Source organism: Carlito syrichta, unplaced genomic scaffold, assembly GCF_000164805.1.
Source record: "Carlito syrichta isolate Samal-C Ts95f unplaced genomic scaffold, Tarsius_syrichta-2.0.1 Scaffold301911, whole genome shotgun sequence".
NCBI lineage: Eukaryota > Metazoa > Chordata > Mammalia > Primates > Tarsiidae > Carlito > Carlito syrichta.
The window spans coordinates 33394-52895 of record NW_007246007.1 but is presented as its reverse complement, the minus strand read 5'-3'; the positions used below and the strand labels follow the sequence as shown (position 1 = coordinate 52895).

The 19502-nt window shown below is 37.8% G+C and overlaps 1 long non-coding RNA gene across 2 annotated transcripts in view; it reads left to right on the top strand.

Annotated features, from left to right (window-relative positions):
• Positions 1 to 4738, top strand: part of LOC103257960 — a 61177-nt gene extending 56439 nt beyond the window's left edge. For both annotated transcript variants that reach the window (XR_002481836.1, XR_002481837.1), the window contains one exon: positions 3563 to 4738. This is a non-coding gene — a long non-coding RNA (uncharacterized LOC103257960). The remainder of the gene's footprint in view (positions 1 to 3562) is intronic.
• Positions 4739 to 19502: the final 14764 nt, after the last annotated feature.

The following is a 19502-nucleotide window of genomic DNA, read 5'->3' as shown; positions in this document are numbered from 1 at the left end:
GCCACAATGAGCCATGATCAAACCACTGCACACACTCCTGCCTGGGTGACAGAGTGAGAATTTCTCAAAGCAAAACAAAACAAAACAAAAAAGAATGTTACGTGAAAAACAGATTGTAAATGAATATGCATTGAATAATACCAGTTTGCGTAATTTAAACACATAAGGAAATGCTGTCTACAGTAAAAATGGGATCCATACCAAGTTCACTATAGCAGATATGATGGGGCGAGTGGGAGGGAAGTAGGGGTAGAAAGTAGTATGGAGGTCTTTAATTATGTTTTTTTCCCTTTGAGTGGATGAGGGAGCACCTAAGACAAAGATATCAGTATATTAACATGTATTATATTCAGGGTTGACATTATATTTTGTGTTCTTTTTACCTTTGTGAGTGTTTTAATCACTTCATACATGCTCTTATACAGATGTGCATGTATATACACATTTAATTTTATAAGAAGAGCTTATGAGAACACAAGCTTTAAGCTGCAATACTTCTTACTAAAAAAATTAAGACATTAAATATAGAGTTGAGAAAAAAGTCCTGTTTAATTTACTTATTCAGTGTTTCTGCAACATAAAATCCATGATAGTCATTCTTTTTCAAATTTTTCCTCTTATTCTTCACTTCCTTTAATCTGAATTACAAGTGCTTCATAGAACACACATTAAGAAAAAAAAAATTTGTGAGACCAAAGGCTCAGAGAAAATCTAAGAGAAAACAATCAGTGAAGTTAAAGTCAAATTGAGTGTTGATTTTGACAAAAAATCAAGAACAATTTGGAATGTCTGACCTTTCTTAAGTAGCAAAGGTACTTCATTTTTTAAAAAAACGTTCTTAACACTATCTCACTGTAAACATAAACACTTCAAGATACCTTGCTTTGAGAACTACTTACGTAGCTTGTTTTAAAAAGTCAATAAGGATAATGCCATATACTATTATTCTTCCTTGGAATCTATAACTTTAAATGAGAAAAAGCATACTAGCTATTTTAAAATAAAAAGTATATTTCCTTAGCAGGTGTTTCATTGCACAACTATTTTGAACTAAGCAATTTTCTTTCCTGAACCATAAACTACATTACTATTCAAATAAATAAATGGAATTATCAATCAGATGCCATAGGCACTTATTTTATTTACTCATAGGACTAGAGTAGTTTAAAAGTAAACATTATAACATATTGGACATTGGGGTGAAAAGTACATAAATTGCCCTTCTAGGACCTGCAAAAACTTCATTATAATGTTGGGGCAATGTTCCTAAGCAATTCTGCAAAGAAAGCTTATATTTGTACAGAACTTTGTAATTTAAAATACATTTATACATTACAATGCCAAATGAGAAACTAGGATATTTTATACACTAGTACAATCAGCAGTGCATAGGGTTACAATTACTCTTCTCATGTTACAAAAACTCTGAGAAGTTCATCATCATAGCACTGGGCTAGGTCATCCTTAAGTGATGGAGTTGAATCAGAACCCAGGTCAGGTGGTTCTAGCTGTAGTGTGGACTTTCCATGAGAACATGGAGAGGGAAGTACAAATTCAAATGTAAAACAACTGAATTTTGGGATACAGGTCACTCTAAGCCTCAGACACTTGCTATGTAAAATCGGAATTATACTTAGTACCTATCTCTCAAGGCTATATGAGAACTCAAGAAGATAATCCATGAAAAGCAACAGTGAGTGTCCTCATTATCATTTCTAATGATTTTTAGAGCATAATCTCATCTTGATATTAATTTAATCCAAACCAATGCTCAGCTTGACAATACAGGGACTATATTTGCTAACCTACTTATTCTTTCAGTAAAAATTCTTCCTGAGTAACTGGTGTTTTATAGTAACCATCTTGAGGAAATTAATATTTGTGTTCACTACACAGTTATGCTTATTTTGAACAGTCTTAATCACACAATAGAGGTGGTCTCAGAAAATTTAGGTCAGTACAAGCTTCTGGGGTTTTTTGTTTGTGTGGTTCCTCTTTTGTCCTAAGGATAATTAGTGTGTAACATTTGACAAATCATGCTATGACTATTACTTGCAACTGTCAACTGAGGTTTTCTAGCCATGACATTGAAAATAAGCTTCAGAGTCAAGAAACATCTTTAGAAAATGTTTCTCCTTGTACTGAAAACAAGCATATTTTGAAGACAATATTGTGACAACAATGGGAAACTTCTTAGAAGACTTGAGTATTATTGAGGTCATGTGTTTATCAAGTGAGAATACAGTATGACTAAATTCTCATAACCAGATTTTCCAGAAAATCCTGAATTTCATAATTCTATTTTTCTTATTATTTTAAGTTAATAAATGCCATATGATTTAATAGAGAAATGAGTCTTCAAATCAAAATTTGTCAGAGGGAGAGTCCTAATTTTTAATCCAGAAAATAAGATCAATCATTTTGTACAGTATACAGTATTTTGAATAACGTATTTGATCATATGCGCATCTATAACATACTGGGTGTACTCCTTAAAGTTCACATGCAAACCCTCTCTCAGTATGGTAATGGAGCCTCTTAGTTTCTCTAAAATCACACAGAATCCCTACTTAAGGCTTCTGGAAGAATTCTTGCTACTTTTCTGTGTTGAATGAACAATTCTATTTAGAATCTAAGAAGAGTGAGCAAAATAAGACCATCATGCTACATGACAGTCATATTGTATCCAACAGAAACTGATGCAAAACTACTCAGATTTAATCAATAAAGAATATATCACATCCCTACAATTGTATTACTTGGTACTGAGGTCTAGAACTTAAAGCAGAGTCATACTTAGGGCCCCTGGGTCTTTGTATCCAGCATGAGGACAGGAAAGAACGTACTCTGTTCTCAGTGCCTAGCCTTACGTCTGCTATATGGTAGGCAATTGACACATATTGACCACCTGAATGAGTTAAGGTGAGTCCTAATATCACAGTACCAAATGAAAAAATAATTTCTACATTTAAGGACAACAAATGTAGATTATAAAAGTTGAGACACCTGGCAGATTTACGTGAGCTTCAAACCTTATTGGAAATAGTTCTGCAAATTAGTATTTATGACTTACTGATAACACCATACAAGGCCGTCTATAGTTATTTGTGTGGATCAGCACCAGAGAAGGAACTCTGGTGGACATAATCTGTAGTCAGCCTCAATTAATTCCAATGTTCCAGGACAGATCGTTCCCAAACAAATACCATTTGTTAAAAAAAAAATTCTGGAAGATCACACACAATGAAACATACTGCAACATGGGTGGGCCCGTTAAGTTGAGGGCTGGCTAATTAGAAAGCATGACAACCACTGATAAATTTACCAACCTTAAATAACATAAAGAGGGAGGCCGGATATAACTCAGATAAGAGAACACAAGTGTTTTGAGAATCAGTGGGAAGTACAGATTTTAGTGGACAAAGCCTGAGCAATAGTCAGAGAAATTTAAGCTGTGTCATCCTACCCAAATTTTGCATCTCAAGCACAAAATTCTAATTCTACTTCTACCTCTGCAAACAGGGTCCTTGCCACAACTGACTCTTTCCAATTTTTCTTTCAGGCCCTGCTGCAAAAAAGAAGTATGTCAGTTATAATAACCTGGTTATCTAACCTGTTCCATTCCATGGAACCTTGGAGGAGGAAGACCCTCAGTTATTCTGTCACCCAACCTGGCACAGGACTCTTTGGTCCTACCCGCTTCCCATCACCGGAGGAGCTTCCCCAGCCGGGAGACCAATGTTAGAGGATCCAAGTGACCTAAACAGCTGCTTTATGAAATATCCTTACTTTATCTTGGCTTAATAAGTCACTGGCATCAGCACTGCCAACTCGGCTGCAATTTTGGACCTTCCCTCTAGAAGGGAGTGTTGAGACTCAAGTCCCACCCAGGCTCTTTAGAATGGACCACTGAGAGCCACAGGACCGTTTTGGGGCTGACCTGTCTTTCTACGTATGTACTTCCAGGTTGCAAGGTTTTGAAATTTTCTGTACAGTTTGTGAGGACTTTTGCACTTTGCCATCTGATGTTGTACCTCGGTTCACTGTTTGTTTTTCGAATGCCCTGTTTTCATAGAGCCCTATTCTCTCAGACGGCGGAATATTTGGGAAAATTTTAAAACAGTTAAAATTTTTAAAAGATCTCAGCAGACTAAAAAGGAAAAACACATCTGTACATGACTGTATAATTACAATTATAGTACCACTGCAAATTACATTATTTTTTTTAAAACAAAAAAGATACTTAAAGACCAAAAACTGTGCTGAGAAAGTATGCCCTACCTATCTCTGGTATATGATAGGTTATATAAAAGGAAAGTATTAACTGAACTGAATAGAGGTCTTGATCTTGGGAATGCATGCCAGTAATGTATTTTACAGTACATGTTTATTATGTTCAATATTTGTATTTGTGTTCTCTTTTGTTATTTTAATTAGAGTATATGGATATTTTGCAATAATTTTAATAATTATTAAGCTGTTTGAAGGAAAGAATATGGACTTTTCATGTCTTGAGGTTTTGTTCATGCCCCCCTTTGACTGATCAGTGTGATAAGGACTTAAAAAATAAAAAGCATGTATGTTTTTTACTGTTTGTAATAAGTACTTTCGTTAATCTTGCTGCTTATGTGCCAATTTAGTGGAAAAAAACCCTTGCTGAAAAATTCCCTCTTTCCATTATCTTTCAATTCTGTGATATTGTCCAAGAATGTATCAATAAAATACTTTGGTTAACTTTTTTATTTTCTGCAATAAATATCTCTAGTTGTTTTTCCCCTTTTAGTTACAGTTTATTTCACGATGTTTTAAGTTAGAGAATAATGTACACAATACAACTTGTTAAAGTAATAGGCTCACAACTATAGCTATATCTGAAATGCTACATTGTCCCATAGAGAAGGAACCATCACAAAGAATATGCTTCTGTTTTCCTTCACAATTGAAGTTGAGGCTTGACAACTCTCAGATGTTTACTCGCAAGTTATTTATCAAAAACATGAAAAGTAAGAAGGGAATGAGAAGATAAAGAAGAAATATTAACAAATAAACAGCAATCTGGAGGCAATTTTGTGAAAAAATAAATGTTTCTGCAAAATTTAACAAAAGGATACAAATAAGTAGTAGAGATAACTACTATGATGCATTTGTCTCTATCTGCAAATAAATACAGTGGCCATGTTGCTAATAGCAAGATTAAGACTTGGGAGTCTCAAAACTCAACTATACAAGGTCTGACAATTAAGTTCATGAACTCATCCTAGAAAAAGTACTACATAACTCATTGCTGAATATCACTACGGTCACCTTTCCCCCTGAGAAGCTATGCACCAACACCAGGCCACCCATCAAAGCAATTGTGGAACTCTTTTTCTAAAAAGGCCATCAGAGCTGTTATTGTATTTCCCTGGATGCCCTGAATGTCATCAAAATGTCTTCCTTCTTTTTTTTTTTTTTTTTTTTTTGAGTTGGAGTCTCACTCTGTTGCCCAGACTGGAGTGCAGTGGCCGCTCCTGGCCACTGCAGCCTCGACCTGCTGGGTTCCAGCGATCCTTCTGCCTCAGTCTTCTGAGTAGCCGGAATTACAGACATGTACTACCACACCCGGCTGAGTTTTTGGTTTATTGTAGAGATGAGGCCTCGTTGCCCAGGCAGGTCTCGAACCCACGGGCTCAGGCAATCCACTCACCTCAGCCTCCCAAAGGCGCAGGATTATAGGCTGAGCCACGAGCCCGGCCGTCTTCCTTTCAATATTTCCTTTATCATCAGGTAAAGAAAAAAGTCACTGGGGGCCAGATCAGGTGAGTAGGAAGGGTGCACCAATACAGGTATTTGTTTACTGGTTATCAATTCCCTCACAGACAGTGATCAATCGATCAATCAATATTCTACTTCATGGAGGAAAAAGGCTGTGCCACCGAGCCTGACTGGGATTATCCACTTTCAATTCACAGAGTCAAACAAACTAGTATAAAACCTGGCTCCCCTTCCCACTAACTGTCCTCTAGGAAGTTGCATAAACATTCTGGATTCTCCATTTCCTCAGCCAGAAAACAAGTTTTCTTCCAAACATTCTGGATTTCTCCATTTCCTCAGCCAGAAAACAAGTACCTACTTCATAGGGCTATGAGGGTTAAGAGAAAATGACTTAGAACAGTACTTGGCAAATGGATAACTCTCCATACCCATTAACTATTATGACCATCTTTCATACTAATCACTAGCGTCAGCATCATCATGGTTGTTGTATTGTGTTTAAAAAATTATAAGATAAAGTGTGCCACGCTTTCACATTCCAGACATGGAAATCGAATCTGAAAGATAGTATGTGGGCAAGCCAGGCTTTGTTCTAGCATGTGGTAGAAATAATTTCTTTCACACAAAAATTGCCTAAGAGCCTTTCCCAAGTATTCAGATATGCAACCAAAATTGTGGGAGAGTAGCAAAAGCAATTCCATTTAGAATTGAAAAGAGCTACTCCCAAAGACCTTTGCAATACCTCTGGAGCCTGAGGGTCAAATTGAGATAATGATCATGATGCTCTCACAAGTGAGAGCTAAGGACTAGGTACACATGGACATAAAGATGAGAAAAACAGACACTGGAGATTCCTAACGGGGGAAGGAGGAAAAGGATCAAGGGATGAAAAGCTACCTATTGGGTACCATGCACATTACTTGGGTGATGGGTTCAGTAGAAGCCCAGACTTCACCATCACAATATACCTATGTAACTAGTCTGTGTATGTTCCCCAGAAGTTGAAATTTAAAAACGAATCAATCAATCAATATTCTGTTTCATGGAGGAGAAAACTGCAGTCTAAAGCAGCTAAGTTAATTTGCCTAATGTCATATGGCTGGAATGCTTGGCTATTTTTAACTTCTTTTTACTAAATCAGTTACACTGAAAATGGGAGAAAGATTAATTTGAGGAATATTCCTGAATACTTTATCCAAACAACTAACTTGATATATTCAAAATTAATGCTTGCATTAATTAGCACATATGAGCAAATATATGTTTATGTGCACATATAACATTTGAACATTTCAGCATTTGAAAATTCAGGTTTTTGGCTGGATGTGGTGGCTCAGCCTATAATTCCAGCACTTTGGGGGGCCGAGGCGAGTGGAGTACCTGAGTCCATGGGTTCGAGACCAGCCCAGGCAACTTGGCAAGACCACGTCTCTACAATAAATTTTTTAAAAAATTAGCCAGGCATAGTAGTGCACGCCTATAGTTCCAGCTACTTGGAAGGTTGAGGTGGAAGGATTGCCGGAGCCCAGCAGGTCAACACTGGGTGGCCGTGAGCCATACCAGTGCACTCCAGCCTGGGTGACTCCAACTCAAAAAAAAAAATAAATAAAATTCAGGTCTTCTTATCCTTAACAATTAAAATTGCATATGTGTTACAAAATGATAAAAACTAAAACTTCTGTAGCACTATTTTTAAGGAATTGTTACTCATATATACTACATACTTTATGCATACTTTGCAGTGTATACTATATATCAATTTATTTAGCCTTCATAATGCAGTTCTAGCCACAACTATCATCTCCAACACAGTAGTTGAGTTACAGTGTGTCTGTAGCCACAGAACAGACAGATTAGAAACATTGTCAATATCAGGCAGCACAACGAATGCCCACTCCCCTCCAGGGACACAGGTCTTCCTGCTCTTCTTCAACTGTATCAAGCATACCCCACCTCAAAATCTTGGCATTTTGCTATTCTCTTGTCTGGTACACTCTCCCTCCAAAATATCCACATGACTCAACTTAACTTATTTTCAATTTCTTCCTAAACATCATCATATCCCAGATTCTTCCTGATTGTTTCTAAGAGAACAGTCCTCTACCCAGCAATGTAGTGAATCCACTAACCTGCTTTATTTTTCTTTGCAACACTTATATGATCATCTGCCTTTTTAGATTAATTTTCTTGTTTTCATCAACCGCTTTCTACAGTATGATCCAGGAGATCAGATATTCTCTGTTTGGCTCATTGTAATATTCTAGCACTTACAAAAATGCCTGACAAGTAGCAGGCACTCTATACGTATTTGTAGGTGGACCAGCGCAAGCAAGAATAAATGAATGACGTTAAAGAGCTCAAGAGTACTGAAGGAGGGCTGAGGAGCCTATGCTGCCGAGTGCTTGTGGCTTGTGGCCGGCTTCACATCAAGAGGGACTGGAACTGAGACTCTAAGGGCAAACAAGACTCAGGTAACCGAGAGAAAGAGAAAGAAGGGATACAAACATTTTAAGTCCAGCCTCAGCAGTAAGGGGTTATGAGGGCTCATTCCATTAGATGAGGTTTCTTTTCATCAGAAGATGAACCCGTCTTTTTGAGAAATGAAGTGAAAACTCAATACCGACAGCTTGACATCCTGAATCAGAAACTTTATCTGAAGGGGGAAGGGAGAAAACAAAGCAGTGTTATGGTGACAAGACACTGGATTCAGGATCAGGATGCCTAGGTTAGAACACTGAGCTTCACCACATATCAGTCCTACAATCTAAGGCAATCCAAATACACCTGGGATCCTCCGTATCTTCATCTTTACAGTGGGAATTGGACATTGTTCCCCAAACACCAGGGGTTTGTTTGGAGTCCTGTTGCTAGTCTCACAGAAAGCCAATCACTGAGTCAAGTATAGCCAGGAAAGATGCCTTTTTAATTTGGTCATATTAACCAATGAGGAAGGGAGGTCAGTTTCCTTGACTGATTGAAATTGGGGGTTTACATAGTGGGAAAAGAAATGTAAAACAGTGATTAGGGAGGGGTAATCATGATGAATCAATCATGATAAATGAGGGATCTGGCAGCTCATTTTCTGGATGCAGTGTTCTGGTGAGTTTCAGGCCCTTGCCTGAGGGCCAGTCTCCTGTGAAAGGCACTCAGGTAAGGCAAATGTAAGTTTTAAGATCAGAAGGGTCCATTTCAATGTCTCTTTTTTAAAAGTCCATAAATATCGGTTCTATGGGGGAAATTAGTCGATTTCAATATGAATTCAAGTATTTTCACCAATCAGTTAACTCTATATGAACTTGTTCCAGAATGTTAACTTTACTCTCAAAGTGTGCTGATGAAAGCTGAGCACAGTAATTTAAAGCAGTGTTAGAGACAGGGACTGAGGTTCCACATGGGAAAGAAGAATCACTGTCTTGCTGTCAACTCAGTTAACACATTCTAAGGTATTCAGCAGTGCATTTGGCAGCCACACAAACAAAACAATCAGGCTCCAGTGGATGGAAATTCCACAATCCCTCTGTCAATTGCTGCTGCTACATTATTTCCCATTTGACGTTTTTTTCTGTATAATCTATCCTCTTGTAAAATTTGCTTTACCATACCCTTTTAAGTGTCTGTTTAGATCCTGATACTCATATCTTGTCTCTACTCTTCCAACCTCCGTGTTGGTGATAAGCCTGTCTTGCCAATCCTCAGCTGAGGTACTGATCACATTCTGGAAGATAAAGGGGCCTAGAATAAGGTCCTGGAGGCTTCTACCAGAGACCAGTGAGCTTGGTGCCCTCATCAGCATTATATGGATATAGTTGTGGTCATTTCTACATTAGATTACCAAAGTACTGCAGGAATAATCTGTCTGTTATTTTCCCTTGCAAATAATAATCACAACAATAATAAAATGTACCAAGAGACATTTGTCATGCCTTGTGAAAAATCAAGACACTACAGCATATCTTTCACTCTTCATCACAAAAGGGAAGAAGTCAGACCAATAATCTTATCACTTAATTAACCTTGAATGGTTTCCAGGGCTTGCTTTTTTCTCCCCAAGTGTTGATAAAGAAACTGCCTGAGTCTTCCTGGAATTGTGCCAGGGAATCAAATCAAGTTAATACACTATTCCCAAGGTCTTTCTCTTTTGAAGTTTTATACCAACCTCCAAAATCTGAGCACTGCTCCAGTTCTCCAAGACTTCTCAAAGGGAGAGGGTAGGGTATGTCTGGTGACCAGCAAGGCAAACCTATCTTCTCACACAAAAACTCACCAAGGCCTGAGATCACAAACTGGTTGCTGACCCTGAATTTGACCTGGTAACTTTATTTTGTTTGGAATTTAGCTGGGCCATTTGGAAAGGTGAGTAATGACCAAAAAGCCATGGGCAACTCCAGCATGTAAGTCCTACATAGCTCCCAGTTCTCTCATTCACATGATTTGCCGGGCATCTACTTTTCTTTGACCCTGAACCTTCACTGCTTCAGGACTTACATATCACTGAGTTTATCCTGTCTTTTCCTGTCTCATACTTTACTTTTTTGAAAGAAGTCAATAAGTCAATCGATCAAGAGAAGGTGGAGGGAACGTACAAATTCGGATTACTTTTTGATAACTTTTATTGTATAAAAACAATTACTCTCAAACTTTAATGTGTCTATGAATTATCTGGGGATCCTGTTTAAAAAAAAAATGCAGCTTCTGATGCAGCAGAAAGAGTCCAGGATTCTGTATTTCTAATAAGTTCCCTGGGGATGATAACACTTCTGTATCCTGAATTGGAGTTTGGTTCACCACAGTGATTGTATATTAGATTCACCAATGGGCTTTAAAATATATACATGGCCACACCTCACTCCAGAAAGTCCATTTTAAATGGTCTAGAGTAAGGCTTGGGCATTATTTTTTTCCTCTGTCAACTTCATATGTGATTTTAACGTGTAGAGAGTTGAGGATTAATATTCCTATCTAGAGCCGGGTGTGAAGGCTCACTTCTGTAATCCCAGCACTTTGGAAGGCAGAGGCAGGAGGACTGCTTGAGTGCAGGAGTTAGAGACCAGCATGATCACCATACAAGACCTTATTTTTACAAACACTAAAAAAAAAAAAATGAGCTTAGCATGATGGCATGCATCTGTAGTCCCAGCTACTCAGGAGGCTGAGGCAGAAGAATTGCCTGAATCCAGGAGGTCAGGGCTATGGTGAACTGTGATGGCGCCACTTTACTCTAGCCTGAGTGACAAAGTAAGGCTCCAACTAAAATAAAATAAAAAATATAGAGAGACTTATATGACTACATATATACATACACATATATATATATTTCCATCCAGTGGGTCTCAAATTTTAGTGAGCATCAGAATTTCCTAGAGGGTTTATAAAAGCAGATAGAGCTGGGTTTCACCCTCAGAGTTTAACTCCATAGGTCTGAGATGGGGTGGATAATTTGCATTCTTCACAATTTCCCAGGTGATGCTGATGCTACTGTTGCCAGTCCATAGACAATACTTTCAACCGATCCAAGCAACAAAACTGCTCTTCCCTCACCTGCCTTTGAACATAACAAAAGATTAAAACAAGCCACAAAAACTTATTTGCTATAACACATTTTGCAAACCTCTATTCTTTCTTGACTGTAGGCTTCCTTGTAGGACCCTTTCACTGTCTTGTAGTGATCTGCATTTATATTCCCCCCAGTTTTTGCACTAAGTAGTTGAAAGCTGGCTCCATGGAAGGTTTCCTGTGTACCCACCTTTGTCTCCTTAAATCCTTATCTATGCCTCTTCCCTGGGGTCAAGACTGGAGATTCGGAATTCTACTCCTAAGTTTCTTCCCTGCCCTTGGATCTGCCACCTTTCCTCTTCCAGTCTCAGGTTCATTTCCATGGTTACTTTGCCTTTTTGAAATCTGGCTCTCCAAAACCTCATCTGTCCACTTGGTGATGTCCAGGCTGGTACACCCTAGCTCAGGAGCTCTGGTGACATCGGTGTTTTCCTCCAAGTTTGCTCCTCACTAGGTCCTCCCTGAATGTCCAAATTAGATTCAGAAAGGCACTTCTTATCTACAGTCATACTACCCTGAAGATGCCTGATCTCCTTTGATCTTGAAAGCTAAGCAGGGTCAAGCCTGGTTAGTACTTAGATGGTAGAAAAACTGGGTCTTACCTGACCCTTGAGTGTGTTAACAGATAGGGGAAAGATATTTAATCAACAAATGTTTTGAACAATAACAATATACCAGACACCATTTTTCCTTCTTGGAGACACAACAAATTAAGAAGCTAAATAGCCTGCCCTCGAAGAGCTGGCATTCTACAGGATTTGTCAAAACTTCTCAGATGCTCTCCTTTTATCCAGAGGTGGCCTCCGCAAGACACACAATCAGATTCACTGCCGAACACTCCAATTCAGAGCTCTACTCTCCTTATTGCATTTCTGTTGTTCTGCCATTACACACTCACTTCTACTTAGAAAACTTAAACATGCCAATGTTTTACTTCATCGGTTATTACTCTATGCTTTACTGTCCTGTGGACTCCACAAGGACATGGAGATTGAAGTAGGCACACCCCCAGCTATCCACACAACTGGTTCCATAGGTAAAAAATGTTTTGCCTCTCAACTGTAGAAAACTATTCACTATAAGAAAGGGAAATAACATTAGTGTTTTCCTGGGGAGCAATTATTCTAACTTTGAGTGTGAATAGTCAGCTAGCCGCATCCATTGTTAGAGTAATTGGCAGTTTTGCTTTGTTTTGTTTTGTTTAAACCTTCTTCTTCTAACAAGCAGGGCTCTCCTAAACATTCTGCATCTGGCTACTGAGCTGAACAATGACAGGGTCCATCTTAGTGACTGCCATTCTCCCAGTGAACATTTACACCTAAGAGAAACTGGGTCAGGCAAATCACATTGATCCTTGAGCCAGGGAAGGAGAGCTGCCTTTGCAGACATGTGGGGCATAGAAAGAAAGTATAGGGAAAAAAGCATCAAGAACTCTCTGTATACTCTGCATTGTGCTAAATAATTCATATGCATCATCCCATTTAAACCTGAACATAGATTTATGCGGAAGGGACTAATATTATACTAATTGTAATAAAGGGAAGGACAAAGAGCCATAAAAATGTTCCTAACATCTCATAGTTGATAAATAGCAGAGCTGAAATTTGAACCCATATCCCACTGACTTTGGACTCTATGCTATTAAGCACTAAATTAGAATGCCCAGAATATGATTTCTTCTTCACTCAAGCACAACAATCACAATCACCATATATAAAAAAATAGATTCCTAATTAGAACAAAATAAGCATTTTACAAGAGAAGTGTATATATGAATAGTACATAATAAAATTATACTAAGATAGACTATTAAATAGCATTGAAAGTGATTCAGAAGAACGAATGTCATAGAGAAGTGCTCACACAGTTATGTTCAAGATGATCTCAACTATATAGACACACATATACATGACAAGAAAAAGCTTGAAAGAAATATACGAAATGAGTTATGCAATTATAGATCATTATTTACTCAATTTTTTTCCCTGTACTTTTCATTTTTATTGCAATAAGCATGTGTTTATACTCAGAGGGAAAAGTTAGCTTTAAAATCATCCTATATTATAATGGACATCAGAGACTCAGAAGATGGAAGGTGAGAACAAAGAGAAAGAAGGAAAAAAATCACCAATTGGGTACCATGTGCACTAGTCGAGGTGGGTGATAGGCAAACTTAAAGTTCAGACTGTTTTTTACCACTGTAAAATGCATCCATGAACCCAGAAACCATTTGTACCTCCTAAAGCAATTGAAATTTAAAAACAAAACAAAAAAATTGAAAATGCATGAAAACCAAAATAAATAAATAAATTAATTAAATAAATAAATAAATACATAAATAAAATAATTCCATTGATTTCTGCTAAGATGGTAAAGAGCACACAGTGCTGGTTTCCAACTTAAAATCATCTCAGGACACAAATTCAAGAGCAGTTGGACCCTGCAACTACATTAAAATTTCCTGAAACTTTTGAAAAATACCAATGCACAAGTTCCACATCAGACAAGCTAAAGTAGAAACTTTAGGAGAAGGCCTAGGTGTCTACATATTTTTAAATTTCCCCAGGGTGCGTTCTTGAGAGAAGCACGGTTACCAGGGATTAAGAATAACTAGGAATTAGGAAGAAAAGCCAAACCCAGTCAGCAGAGAACTAGTGGTTCTATTTCCATTTGGTAGAAGAGGAAACTGCGAAGCAAGAGAGTTAATTCAAGTAACTGTCCTAGTCTTACAGTTAGTAAGTGGCAGAGCCAAAACTTGGATCTAGAACTTGTAAGTCAAAATAAAGCTCTCTCTTCTGAAGAATCCCAGAAGATCAGTAGGAGGGGCTGGAGAGAATTTACATGTAATTATGAAAACAAAACAGAGCCACCTGGTCAGCAATATGCTGATAGCCTGGATCTATTTTGTCTCTAGTGTTATTTTCAGGCATGAATGATAAAGCTAAGGATTTTCTCCATAGAAGAGAAAAGGGTATAAGCCTCAGTCCTTGATTTCATTAGTCTAATGTTCTGCTATGTCCCACTTAGAAACATAAATCCTGTACTTCTATTTGATGTTGCCTGAAAGATCAGACATCTGGGCTACTTGGGGGACCTCATGTCCACAGCAAGTACTCCTCATGGAGAAATGAAAGGTCTAGAAAACATCCATTATTATGCAGACCAAGTTCCACATTTGACCCTTACAAAGATGACCAACATTCCAGTTTTGCCTGAGATTCTCCTGGTTTTGGTAATGAAAGTACAGCTTTTTAATAATTCCCCAATCCCAGGCAAGTGGAGATGGCTGATCCCACTAGCCCTGATCTGCTCAGTCTCCGCATTCTGATATAATAGGCCTTCTTCTCATGAATGAAAGAAATCTAAGATATATCAATATCAAGACATAGGTTTCATATTTGAATAAGCCCATGTCTATCTTCCTGGAGAGAACTTAGCAGATATGGGCATAAGACTTTCTCAGAGATTCCTTCATTGTTCTCATTTCTCTACTCCCATATATGTGTTCTCCTTCTAAAGATCCTCAATCACATCAACAATGACAAGGATGACTCAGTGCAATGTATATATACTTACTTGGAAAAAAAGGCTTCCAGACCAAGGTTTCTGAAATTCAAATAATTAGAATATAAATATTACAGAATCCTAGAATTACATAGAATTCATTTCCTCACTGTCTTCAGGCAGAGACTTTTCAAAAATGAAAAAGATGATATATAAAGCAAGAATTTCTCTAAATTGTCATTTCAGCAGAGGAAGACCATACCTGTCCTCTGTTCATTCATAATTTAGAGGGAGAGATTTAAAGATTAATTTACCAAACCTCTTGCTTTGCATTCTATTTAGATAACCAGATCATTTACACTAATGAAGGAAATCAACCTCCAGGAAGACCTGACAGTAGGAGTATACCTGCTCTACTACAAAAGACACACAGGCAGAGAAGTCACCAGAGTCAATATAATTGTACTATTTTTTCATATTATGGTACACAAACCATCTGTCATGATGATGTTTATAAGGAAAAATTGTGGCATATTTCAAAGAATATAAATTATAACTAAAAGTATTAATACAAGCCATCTACCTCTACCACCTGACACCATACAGTTAATTTCTTTACTATACTGCTCCTCAGACGTGAAGGGGCATTAGATCCCCTTGGAAGGTGGTGTGAATGTTTGTGTTCTCCTCCAAGTTCATATGTTAAAATCCTAACCCCAAGGCAATGGTATTAGGATGTGGGGTCTTTTGGAAGGTGAGTAGGTCATGGAGGGGTGCCTTTATGAATAAAATTAATACCCTTATTTAAAAAGGCCCTTCCCCTTCTCCTCCTTCTTCCTTTATCCTCCTTGTCTTTTTTATCATTGTCGGCTTCTTTCTCCTCCTCCATCTTCATCTTCGTCATCATCTTAGTCTTCTCATTGTTTCTTCTTCTTCTTCCTCTTCCTCTTCCTCCTCCTCTTCCTCTTCCTCTTCTTCTTCTTCTTCCTCTTCCTCTTCTTGTTCTTCCCCTTCCTCTTCCTCCTCCTCCTTCCCTTCCTCTCCCTTCTCCACCTTCTTCTCCCTTTCCTCCTCTTCATTATTCTTTTTCCTTAAAAAAAAAAAAAAGACCCCATAGAGCCATCTTGGCCCTTCTACCACATGTGGACACAGTAAGAAGTTACCTTCTATGAACCAGGAAACAGGCTCTCACCAGACACCAAATCTCCTAGCAACTTGCTCTTGAACTTCTCAGCCTCCAGAACTGTAAATAATAAATTTTTATTGTTTATTAGCTACCTAGTCTATAGTATTTTGTCATAGCAACCCAAATGGATTAAGATAGAAGGTTTGTTTAAAGTCAGACTGCTAAGCCCATACCCAGCATCTCTGATTTAGTAGCTCTGGAATAGAATCCGAGCATTTGCATTTTCAGCAAGTTTCCACTACTGATCATGTTCAGGAAGGATCATACTTTGAAAACAGTGCTCTAGGATGGTAGGAAAATAATATCTATCCCCAAGCTCGGAGGTCTCACATCTAGAAAAGTTGAAGTCTGTATCTCTGGAAGGAATTTGGCAGAGCTGTAAATACTTCATTCTTATAGAGTCCATAATGCTCACCAACAGGGAATTCTATGCACCTAATAGGAGTAGCACTTATGATCACAATTCTAAAATGATGATAGTCAGAGTAGAGTCATGCAATAACACAAATATAATGAAATGCAAACTGTTGAATTTATTTGGTAGTATATGAGCATTCATTGTATAATTTTTGCACTTTTATGTGCTTTGAAATTTTATAAAGTTTTAGAGAAAAAATCCAACTACTACTATGCTATATTTTTCGGTCTTCATTTTAAATAAATTATACTTTTCCTCTAGTATTTTTAAAGGTATTATTTAATTGAAATCATATAATGCACACATGAAATGTGAAATGAAACACATGAAAATGTTAAAAAAAACTTTAAGCGTTGGCATGTCATAAGGTTGGGGTGGGTCTGTCAGTGGGTCAGTGGGGTGATGGGTGGTGGGATGTGCAGGAAGAACTGGATGAGTGGTTGTGTCATTGAGAGAGCATTCATATGAGAGAACAAAAATCTGAAAAAAAGTTTAAGCATTAAATACAGTGTATCAGATAGGGTTGCATTTGACTTCAGGCAGCAAATAAACTCAACTAACATACATAAATTTTTCTTAAGAAACAGGACAGCTTGACTGACAAGATGACGACTGGACAGGTTGGACTGTGAGAGTCTCTGCAAAAGCAAGTTTTCATAAAGACTCTGCGTAAGTAGGTGTGTGCTGGTGGGAGAGTGAAAGTCTGTGTGAGAGGAGACTTGGGTTTTTGCACCGGGGGCTCCCCTCTGAAAGTGACAGCAAGCCCCCACTGCCCAGCTTCACCTAGCACTGCCCAGCCTCCAACTTGGAGCCTAAGGCATTCTCATCAAACTGGGAGAAACAGAAGCCCCTCTCCCATACTGTATTAGACACAGACAGTCAGCTCTGAGTGGCAGATTTGACAAGCAGCAAGCCAGGTGAGTACAGATCTGATCCACTCTCCTTCCACAGAAGGCCTGGGGCATCTGACCCAAACTGTGAGCAACCCTATCAGCCTGCAAGGAGAGCTAGAGATCAAAGCTAAAGGACGTTGGACTTACAGGAATGACCTCAGAGCAAGTTTGGTTCCTTGTTTTTATTTTTTTTTAATTTTTTTGTCTGTTTGTTTTGCACATTTTTGTTTGTTTTTTATTTTAGTTTTTTCTCTCTTTCTGTTTTTGATAACGTTTTTGTACTTCCTTTGTTTCTGTTATTTTACTGTTTGTTTTTTCATTAGACTTCCTGTTTGTGTATGGGAAGAATACATCAATAGGGAGGTTTTTATTGGTTTGTGTGTTTGCATGATTGTCTGTATGTTTTAGTTTTTTTTTTTTTACTCTTTTCTGTCTTTGTGTCTCTTTTCATGTTAGTTGGTACATCTGTCTGTTTTCTCTCTTACTCTTCTCTCTCTCCACCTCCTTTTGCTCCCCCTTCTTCCTTTTTCCATTCTTTTCCTTTTTCTCATTTCATTTTGCTTTGAGGAAGCAAATCTATACCTCCACTGCATGGACAGATTGTAAGGCAGTGGGAAGTGGGTTCTAGGGTGCCCATACATTTGTCGGTGAATACTGGGCTCTACAGATGGATTTTGAATCACAGTTCCCCCTCTCAATTAAATCTCAAAACTACAAAAAGTATAGCACCCAACCCACAGTCCAGCTTCAGAATTGAACAAAGCCAGAGGATCCACATAATGAAGAATAGGAGATTGGGCAAACAGAAGTAAAAGCAACCCCATCATCCCTGAACAGAATTAAAGAAGAGGAAAAAACAAAAAAAGTAGGGGGGATGAAAATCTACACAAATGAAGAAAAACCAAAGGAATAGAGGTCTCACACAGACCCCTGAGAGGTCAGACCTGAGTAAACAGACTTCGGAATGCAAACAATGAAGAGCCCCCAGAATGACTGGTCTCAAGCTACAAACCCAGATATTAAGACAATAATAGATAGAATAAATAGAATTGAGGAGAGACAAGAGGAAAATACGAAGAAGTTGATAACTGAGATAACTGCAGCAAATAATACTGTGAATGAAATAAATAACATACTTATAAGCATGGAAAGCAGAATTAACCAAGCAGAAGAAAGAATCTCAGAGCTTGAGAACCAAAATATAGAACAAACGCAAACTGCCAAAAACATAGAAAAGAAGATTTAAAAGGCAGAAGACATTCAAGAGATGAGTGATTATTTCAAGAGGTCAAACCTAAGAGTAATTGGACTTCCTGAGGCAGAAAGAGAGACAGAGACCACCCTGGAACAAACATTCCATGAAATTGTTCAAGAAAACTTCCCTCATCTCATTAGTGATGTGACCATTCAAACACAAGAGATTCAGAGAACCCCTGCAAGACAACAAATGAGAAGACTAACTCCTAGACACATAGTAATTTGCCTAAATAAAGTAGGTATAAAAGAAAAAAATCTTAAAAGCAGCAAGAGAAAAAGGTCAAACTACCTACCTAGAAAGATCAATTAGCATAGCAGCAGATTTAACTACAGAAACACTTCAGGCTAGGAGAGCTTGGAGCCCAATCTTCAAAGTTCTCAAAGATAAATAACTTCAATGAAGAATTACCTACCCAGCTAAGCTAAGCTTCATCAATGAGGGAGAATTAAAATCTTTCCCAGACATTCAATTCCTAAGAACTTATGCTACCTCTAGACAAGCTCTACAAGAAACACTTAAGACAGTATTGCACACAGAAGAAAGGGAAAAAAGAATGACAACATTCTTCATAAGAGTGCAGGAAAAAGATTGAAAATACACAAGAACAACCCAAAAAGCAAAAGAAAGACAACAAACAAACAGTAACAAAGTAACTCTATAAGAACTTCATGAGAAGTATAACTCTCACATTTCAATAATTAGCCTGAATGTGAATGAACTAAATGCACTATTGAAAAGACATACAATAGCAAAATGGATAAAATATCATGAGGCAATAATATATTGACTCCAAAAGACTCATCTCACCAGAAAGGACACTCACAGACCCAAAGTAAGAGGATGGGAAGCAAAATTTCAGGTGAACAGAACACAAAAGAAAGCAGGAGTTGCAATCATAATATCAGAAAACATATCTTTTAAGCTATCAAAAATTTA